Source organism: Bidens hawaiensis, unplaced genomic scaffold (assembly GCF_021521415.1).
Source record: "Bidens hawaiensis isolate Kalapana, Puna unplaced genomic scaffold, B.hawaiensis_p1.1 tig00004020_1, whole genome shotgun sequence".
In the NCBI taxonomy this organism is placed as follows: Eukaryota; Viridiplantae; Streptophyta; class Magnoliopsida; order Asterales; family Asteraceae; genus Bidens; species Bidens hawaiensis.
The window spans coordinates 17,899-27,816 of NW_027491236.1; the positions used below are offsets into that span (position 1 = coordinate 17,899).

At 34.0% G+C, this 9,918-nt stretch overlaps 1 long non-coding RNA gene across 1 annotated transcript; it reads left to right on the forward strand.

Annotated features, from left to right (window-relative positions):
- Positions 1 to 3,496: 3,496 nt before the first annotated feature.
- Positions 3,497 to 4,263, forward strand: LOC143625056 (uncharacterized). Its single transcript, XR_013152210.1, has 4 exons — positions 3,497 to 3,631; positions 3,688 to 3,831; positions 3,906 to 4,051; positions 4,137 to 4,263. It is a non-coding gene; the product is annotated as an uncharacterized LOC143625056 (long non-coding RNA).
- The last annotated feature ends 5,655 nt before the right edge of the window (positions 4,264 to 9,918 follow it).

A 9,918-nucleotide genomic window follows, 5' to 3' on the forward strand; every position in this document is an offset into this window, starting at 1 on the left:
TTTGCTTGTGCGGATACAAATATGCTGTTTTATTTGCTTGTGTGAAGTTACTAACTAGATAACATGCAGCAACGCAAGGTTCAATAACTACACAATAATTGATTTACATTACCAACCTCCCGATAGCGCATGGAATATAGTGAAGGAGCAAATCAAATTTCTCAAGGAGTCTGGGAGTAAATTTCTCGTATATTCATGTGAACTAGGAGTGTCGTTTGAGTCTTTTGGTCGGGGTGTTTATGGTATATAGTGATGGAGACACTAGAGTTTATTACGGGTGCTGGTGGTTGTTTTCACGGAAGACCCGCCATTAAAGAAATGGTATGGAATTAACTACCATATATGTATTTGTCAGATTTCTCTAATGTGTAGCTTATGGATTATTGTAGGTTGAAATCGAGGTTGCACAAGATAACAAACTCAAAATTATTAAAGGTGTTCCAGAAAATGATGGACGTGTAAAAATCAGACTGAGAGATTGATGAAATGTATTAAGTCTTATAGTTATTATTATTATTATTATTATGGCATGTTAATTAACCACTAACAAAGGATGTGTGAAAGTTGAATTGAGAAGTTGGCGACATGGATTAAGTGTGTAGTCCTTTTTTGTTATCATTTATGGCATGTTAAGTTGATGAAATCATCAATTACCAAAGCCAGCGGCCGGATATGATGACACGAAAATGTAGCGAATGATAGTACATGCCCTTTTGTGACAACCAACAGGTGCTAGTGAATATTCCTACTATTGAGTGAACGTCCATGTTCATGGGTGTTTGGATGTGTTTAACTCTTATGTGAACACTCTCGGTGTTGAGTGAACATTCATGCTTTTGAATGAACATTAATAAGATTTGTAAACCAAGGACCCATTGCATTAGATGCTCTAGTTTGTTCTTAAACCATATGTTGACATTGTTCACCCACATACATGAATGTTCACTCCATAGCAAGAGTGTTCACATAAGAGTTATACACATCCATCCAAACATCCATGCATACATGAATGTTCACTCAACAACAGAAATGCTCAATCAACAATGTTCACTCATCAGTAGGAACGTTCGTAAACCCTTCCAAACACCCATTTTAGTGAACGTTCGTAGATCAAAGGGTTTGTATTAATCACATATTAGGCTCGTTAAATTTTGTCTAGTTTTATTAAATTAACATATCACCGATTGCAATCTTGTCTGCTTTTATTAAATTTTTAGGCCCAACAGATTTATATTCGCGTTTACTTTTAATTGGTGTTCGCTCTGTTACATCCGTTCATATATGTTCAGTTATATTCATTTGTTTATGTTCGTCTACGTTTGTTAACGAACATGAACACGCTCATTTTCTTAAACGTGTTCGTCGTTAAGCAACAATAAAAGACTAAAACTCACCTTCTAAGACGAACGCAGAGGGAGGGCACAAGTTGTAACCAAATGAGAGCTTTTCGTTTTATTAATGATACACAACAAACCATGAGTTTTATTAATGATACATAAATGAGAGCCGGCATGTTTTCATAAATTTGCTTTTGATATTTTTGGGTTCTTTACCCCCGAAGCTGTTGTGTTCTTGAAAAGAGTTCAGCGGATTGGGTTGTATAATGTGAATTTAAAGAAGCTTTTCGTTTGATCGGCGAATTAGATGTCATACGCAACCAACTTATTGCTTAACACATGACTATATCCATGACTTTATTTTATGACACTTTTTTTTACAATGTTAAAAGTTAAAATACTTTATTCTTTTACTCAGAAAAAAAATAAAACACAAATATTTAATTTTAGTTTCAATATAAAAATTTTCAAAACACAAATAATAGATATGATACCAATTATGAAACATTTAATTTGAATCCAAAAACTACACTTGCAAATAAAGTTATTACATTGAGAAATCATAACGTTAAAATTTTTAAAATTTAAATATCTTCATACAAATAAGGTAAAGAAAATAATAAAAAAACATGAGGATGACAATTTGGTAAAATAAAATGAACCACAAACCTCAAAGTCTAACTCAACCCTCAAAACAGCTGCTTGATGTCTTGCTTGATTTTGAGTTTTGAGCATCACATAATAATAATAATAATAATAATAATAATAATATTATTATTATTATTATTATTATTCTAGAGAGAGAAAGAGAGTACAATAACCCCACAGCACATATTGCTCTTTGCTTTGCTGTTTGTATAAATAAATAATAATAATAATAATAATAATATTATTATTATCCTAGAGAGAGAAAGAGAGTACAATAACCCCACAGCACATATTGCGCTTTGCTTTGCTGTTTCCAAAAAGTTGTCTTGCTTTCCTTTCCTTTACTTTGCAACTGCATCATCATCATAATAAAAAAATATATATATAATAAAAAAATATATATATAATAATAATAATAATAATAATAATAATAATAATAATCTAGGGTTCTTGTTCATCATCAACTTATTGTTGTTATTGATCTGAGTCAGCATCAGCAGCATCAGCAAGTGGTTTGCGGATCATTGACGAGAAGAAGAAGAAGATCCATTGAGCTTTATAATCATCCTTAATTAATATATGGTATGTTAATACTAATCTTTTTTAATGATTATTATTAGTGGTTCAATTTGGTTGATTAATTGTTTGTTGGTCAAGTCAAATTTGCTCAACTAGGTTTCTGCTAATTTTAAGTTGGAAGATTATATTTTCTGTGATTAATTTAGGGCCAAAATTGTTGATATATGCTGAATGAATCTTTGCTGCAGATGTTTCTAGAGATTAATATGATCAAAATCTGCAAGTAAACAAGTTTGTTATGAAGACAATCTAGGGTTTTGTAACTCGTAAAATGTATTGTATTATTTTAGGTGTGTCAACGAGCTGAGCCCGAGCTCGACTAGGCTCACGCTCAGCGTGTCGGTCTTTTTTTAAGCTCGGGAGGCTCAGCTTTAGTTAATTTGTATACGCTTTTAATTATTTATGTATATTGGTTGATTAATTGTTTGTTGGTCAAGTCAAATCTGTTCAACCAGGTTTCTGCTGGAAGATAGTATTTTCTGTCATCAAGACAATTGTAACTCATAAATGTTTTGTATTTTTTTTGGGGGGGTGTTAAACGAGTCGAGCCCGAGCTTAACTGGGTTCAATCTCAGCTAGTGAATTGTTTTTTAAGCTTGGCCTCTGCTTTAGTTAATTTATTTATATGCATTTTTAGTTATTTTTTGTATATTTTGAGAAAGACCATAAACGAGCCATGACTATCTCTATGATTACAGGCACAGTTTGGTTGATTGTTTCTTAGTTAGTGAAGTCAACTGTTCAACCTAGTTTCCATAATGTTTTGAATCTTGCTTTAGGTTTTTGCTAATTTTAAATTTCAAGTTGAAATTGGTTGCTGTCTTATGTTATGAAGACAATCTAGGGTTTTGTAATAATAATAATATGAATCTCGTTATATTGGGTATGCATGTTTGTTTGTTCCCTTTATTTGTGTTGATAAAATATATCACTTGCAGGCGGCACCGGTTAATATTATTGTGGGGTCACACGTTTGGGTTGAAGATCCCGCTTTAGCATGGATCGACGGCGAAGTGACCCGAATCAACGGGCAAGAGCTTCATGTACAAACCACAAAGGGAAAAACGGTAAGTTTTAAACATTTTGTTTTATTTCCATCTTGCAAAAACTAATTTGACTGCAGATTGTTACAAATGTCTCGAAAGTGTTCCCTAAAGATACCGAAGCTCCTCCTGGAGGTGTAGATGATATGACGCGTCTTTCATATTTACTTGAACTGGGAGTGTTACAAAATTTGGCAACTAGATATGAACTTAACGAGATTTATGTGAGATTTCACATTTCATTTTTTTAAAAAGTTTAAAATTTCTCTTTAACATATTTCTTTTATGATTTTTATAGACATATACTGGAAATATTTTAATTGCTATAAATCCGTTTCAAAGATTGCCTCATTTGTATGATACACACATGATGTAACAATATAAAGGAGCGGGATTCGGACAACTTAGTCCCCATGTTTTTGCTGTTGCAGATGTTGCATACCGGTATATACTAATATATTATGAAACTAATAATATTTTGTAATTCAGTTTACTAGATGTTATTATAATTTTTACTTTTTAATATTAGGGCGATGATAAATGAAGGAAAAAGTAATTCAATATTGGTGAGTGGAGAAAGTGGTGCTGGTAAAACCGAAACAACAAAGATGCTTATGAGATATCTTGCACATTTAGGGGATCGATCCGGTGTGGAAGGACGCACGGTTGAACAGCAAGTTCTTGAAGTAAGATTTGTTGATCACTGGCAATACATCACTAAAAACCTTCACTCTCTCCCTGAAAAGTGAAAGATTGTTATGAACTGAATCTTATACAAGAAAAGAAACAAACTTTTTTTAAAAATTACCTGGCTTTAATAGTTGACTCGCGAAGACCGACCTTAAGTCGTTTAAGATCCTCGGGGGAATAAAAAGGCAGCTTGCTTTTAAACAAACCAGACGGTGGCTCATCCGGTGCACAAAGTGCAGCATTTGCAAGTTGTTTATAATCTCCAAAGCGATTACACTTGTATTCAGCAGCCATTGACTTTAGGTCAAACCGCAAGCATTGTAAAAAACTAGTTACATCCTCTTGACTTACATTTACAGTACTTCTTGACATACTTGGAAGTGAAGATAATATTGGATTTTCCATGTTGTCACGAAAACTTGCTGACCTGTCCATCAACACAGCTGTACGGGCCCCACGTTTCCCAAATTTAGATGATGATCCCGTTGCACCAGTTTGTACGCATTATCTGTTTTGTAAACCCTGTCAATACAGTTGTGCATGACCAGTATCAAGGATAGATACATAGATGGATATAGGGCTGTAAACGAACCAAACCAAGCCAAACCGAACCAGGCCTTGTTCATGTTCGTGTGTTAAGCTTTTATCATACAGGCGAACGGTTCAAGAACAGCTACCAAACAAAATTTTTTTGCCCGTGTTCGTTCATTAAGTAAATGAAGTTGTTCGTGAACGGTTCACAAACGAGCACAAATGAACATGAACAACCTTTTATTTGATTAGGCTAACCTAGAATGATCATTGTCAACGATTCGGTCCGGCTGCCAAGTTTGTGTTTGTGTTTGTGTTTTTTGAACATTCATATGTTAAATTTAATTAATCACCTACTCATATATCCTTTTGTTTTATAGTTAAAAATTATGCTGAAATCTACATAACAAGATTAGAAAAGTCATTAAAAGTATTAAAAACCTTTAACGAACAAACATAAACAAGCATTCTTATCGAACACTCACAAACACAATTGAACGAACACGACCTCTGTTCATGTCTGCTCAGTATCAAACAAACAAACATAAACGAACTTCCCAGTTCCCGCCAAACAGTTTGTCAGACGTCCGGTTCGTTTACTGCCCTAGATAGACATATACTACACAAAATAATAATAATACTAAAATACTTGATGACTTAAAATATCTTAATTATCTTCCAATAAATACATCTACATTGGTAGCACAAAAACACAAATTAGGTTAAAAAGCATAAACCTTTATCACTAAAGACACAAATTCTCAATGGATCTTGATCAAACACAAGTATTTAGATACCATACCATGCGTCCTTGCATATGCATACAATTCTGATCTGGGTATTTGTAAAAATCAAAAGTTGAACAAATTGGGATGAATTAATGACCTAGTTTCTTGAAATTGAAACCCTAAAAGTGGAATTAAGATCAAATTGGAGAGAATCTTGAAAAACCCAGGAGTAAATTATAAAGGTGGTGTAATATAATAATTCTTGATGTCAATTACAAATGGTTACATGCCTTTATAAAGACTAATTACAATATGGAAGGAGTAAATCTTGGAGTAATACAAGCCTCTAATTACAAATGGTTGCATGCCTTTATAAAGACTAATTCACTAAAATGGGTGTTTGGAAGGGTTTACGAACGTTCCTACTGATGAGTGAACATTGTTGATTGAGCATTCATGTTGTTGAGTGAGCATTCCTATTGTTGAGTGAACATTCATGTATGCATGGATGTTTGGATGGATGTGTATAACTCTTATGTGAACACTCTTGCTATGGAATGAACATTCATGTATGTGGGTGAACAATGTCAACATATGGTTTAAGAACAAACTAGAGCATCTAATGCAATGGGTCCTTGGTTTACAAATCTTATTAATGTTCATTCAACAGCATGAATGTTCACTCAACACCGAGAGTGTTCACATAAGAGTTAAACACATCCAAACACCCATGAACATGAACGGTCACTCAACAGTAGGAATATTCCTGTTGTTGAGTGAACATTCCTATTGTTGAGTGAACATTCATGTATGCGTAGGTGTTTGGATGTGTTTCACTCTTATGTGAACACTCTTGCTATGGAGTGAACATTCATGTATGTGGGTGAACAAAACCGGCTCGGTAAAGCGGTGTACCTACCTACCTCTAATAGGAAGTTGAGAATTTACATTCTATAAAATAAACGTTGTACTAATTTTGATGACTGAATGATATACGCTGCAGGTAACCTAGGTTCGTACGTAGTCCATTTAAAAGCGGTTCGGTTTCTACTTGCTTTTAGGGTCGGTATGGTAAAGCGGTTTACTTACCTACCTCTAATAAAAAATTCTAAAAATACCTACTTCTAATTTTAGTGAGTGAATAATATGCACTGCACGTAACCTAGGTTGCTACATAGACCGTACCGGTCTCGGGTCGTTTCGGTAAAACGGTTTAGCTATGTATCTGTAATAAGAAGTTGAAAATTTACATTCTATCAAAAAAAACTTGATACTAATTTTGAAGACTAAAACACTGCAGGTAACCAAAGTCATTAATGAAATCTAGAAACCAATTTTCTTTGAAACTGGGTCCGGTTGGTTGACAAAAATTGGAGTCGGTATGCTTCGGATGTTGACACATTTTGGCCGATAGCAGTTCGTTTCCGAGCCGGTTGCTAAGTAGTCCATATAAAACCGGGTTGGTTTCAACTCGGTTCGGTAAAGCGATTTACTTATGTACGTCTAATAAAAAGTTGGGAGTTTACATTGTATAAAAAAAACTTAGTACTAATTTTGAAGACTAAATAATATACACCGTAGGTAAGCTAAATCATCACTAAAAAGCATTAGCAGCTTCATAAACAGAACATAAAACACAAACCCTTCATATAATCGTAAACCATAAGTTCAGCAAACAGTCAACAACAAAGAAACACAACAAATAGGGTTGGAAATACACAGAAGCAGACATTTGGAGAGGTTGATTATACTAACAACTCAGATATATCGTTGTTTTTAATCAAACTAAGTCGCTTGCCTTTCTTGTGAAGCAGTGAGAGATCCGTGTGAAACATGATCGATATGGGTTCGGCTCGTTATGTGCTGACATTTAATATAGTAACTCATGTGCGTAAAGAAACAAAAACAACTTGAAAGTTTAATTAAAACAGAAAAAATATTCCGAAAATTCCTATTTTTATCAAAAGTAATTAAAATAATTTACCGTCTAAAGTTAACAACAGATCTGATAACGTGATTAATGGTTTATTTATATTAATTAACTTAATTTTTTAATAAAAATATATAATTTTTCTTAACAACAAATGTTACGTCTATCCACTTCCTCCTAAAATAAACAAAAAGTTTCCTCTTGCTTGGCATTCAACTCAAGACCTCCTATCTAAGAGGCTTGCATGCTTACCAAGTTAGCTAGTCTCACAATGGCAAAAAAATGCGAAAATTTCCAAAATGTCTCGTTTAAAGAGTGAGAATCCCATTTTGTCCCTTCTTTTGGAAGATTTAATCAATGTCCTTTATAAACTTGTTGTCTAGCACCATTTTGAAATTGAAGAAATGTTTTGTCTTAAACTCGTTTTCAACTACATGTTTTGCCTTAAACTCGTATTTGACAGCTAGTTTGACATCAAACTCGATTTTCACAACCAGTTTGGCCACAAAACTCTTCTTTCACGACCTACTTGACATTTTATTTTTATTTATATATTATATTATTAGCCCTGCTTGCAGTGCGCACATATGATGTATATATGTGTGAACCCTCGGGTGGGCAAAAGTGAAATTGCACTAATTTTGACGTTATTTTACTAATCTCGTGAAAATAACGTCAAAAGTGACGGACGGTTAATCAGGCATCATGTAGTGGCGTTGATAGCCGAAAGACAAGGGTACATGCACCGATCAGCCGGTGTCCCGATGATTGAGTGCTATGTGCCTTATGTCCAAGGCTTGATGCAAAACTACTATCGAGCCGGAGGTCTCACCGGAAGCAGCCTCTCTATCCTTATGGGGTAGAGGTAAGGCTGTCTACATCTTACCCTCCTCAGACCCTACTATAGCTTTGCTATTGGTGGGATATACTGAGTACGATGATGATGATGATGATTTATATATTATATTATATTATTAAAATTAAATTTTACTCATATTTGGTTTTAATTTTATAACTTTTAAATGTAAAGTTTTATGAAATTCCAAATGTACCATTGAGACGTGCTTATTTTCATTTGCACGCCGGCATAAATTTTGTTCAAAATTGAGCCGGGTCAAATTTTTATTGTAATGTTTAATAAAATTTAACCCGGCTTGGTTTTAAGTAAATTAAATCAAAACACAGATAAAAATAAGCATGTGTCGACGGTATATTCGTCATTTTATAAAATTTAACACATTAAAAGTTAGAAGAAAACTTAATTATCTTAATTATATGGTCTAGTAACAGTAAGATAATAATAGCGTGAGAAAATACATATTTTTATTTGTTGTATTATTTTAAATGTAACTAATTTATATTTATAATCTATAATATATATATAAACGAAACCCCTAAAATCCTATATGTCACGATGTGGTCGCTCCCTCCTTTTAAGTTATCTGTGATGTGTCTAACACAAAACCTATGTGTAGGTGTTGTACATATGGCCAGCTTCCAAAGAGCGTCCCTGTAAATCTTGCCTATAAAGGACAAAAATTGGAAGCTACCAGCAAAGTGTGACCTTGACCATGTTTCTGGTGGGATCTTAGATACCCAAAGATGTGCCCTTTTGTTTAAATTTTTTAGGTTGTTCATCTCTCTCTCATAATGTGTAGGTGTTGTACATGTGGCCAAAGCATCCCTGTAAATCTTGCTTTCGAATATATTTCTCATGTTATCTGTGATGTGCCTAACACAAAACCTATGCTCTGCAGAAGGAAACAACTTATCTACTGCTTGTATAAGACCCTGTACATACAACAAATCATTACTAAAGCACTAATATACTAATGGTTAAATAAATTACCAAAATACATAAACAAAAGTACTAACCTTTTGCCTGTCACTCATAAAGGTAAACTTAGATCTGTTGTTCAAATCCAAGTCATCACCAAGGCATTCCAAGAGCCATTCCCAAGAGTTCATTGTTTCAGCTTCAACAACAGCATATGCAACAGGGTAGTATCCATTGTTTGGATCTAGACCAACTGCTGTTAAAAGTTGACCAGGCCAAGCACTTTTAAGGAAAGCCCCATCCAGTCCCAAGAGATCCTTCCTATTGCTCTAAAACCCTTTTTTCAAAGACCCCAAGCAAACATATATCCTCTTGAATTGTCTTGTCTCAGATGTTGGATCTATGCATCCTTCTAATTCAAGCTTTACTGTTGTATCTGGATTAGTCCTCTTCAACTCTTCAATATAATCCCTCAATAACCCATATTGGCTTTTGAAATTTCCATTGATATGTTCCTTGGCCAACATCTTTGCCCTGTAAGCTTTCATGTCAGAAACACCAACTTCAAACCTCCTTTGAAACCTTTCTTTGATAGATTTAACTTTAAGCTTGGGGTCATCTTGAAGATCAGTAATTAATTGGTTTGAGAGGAACC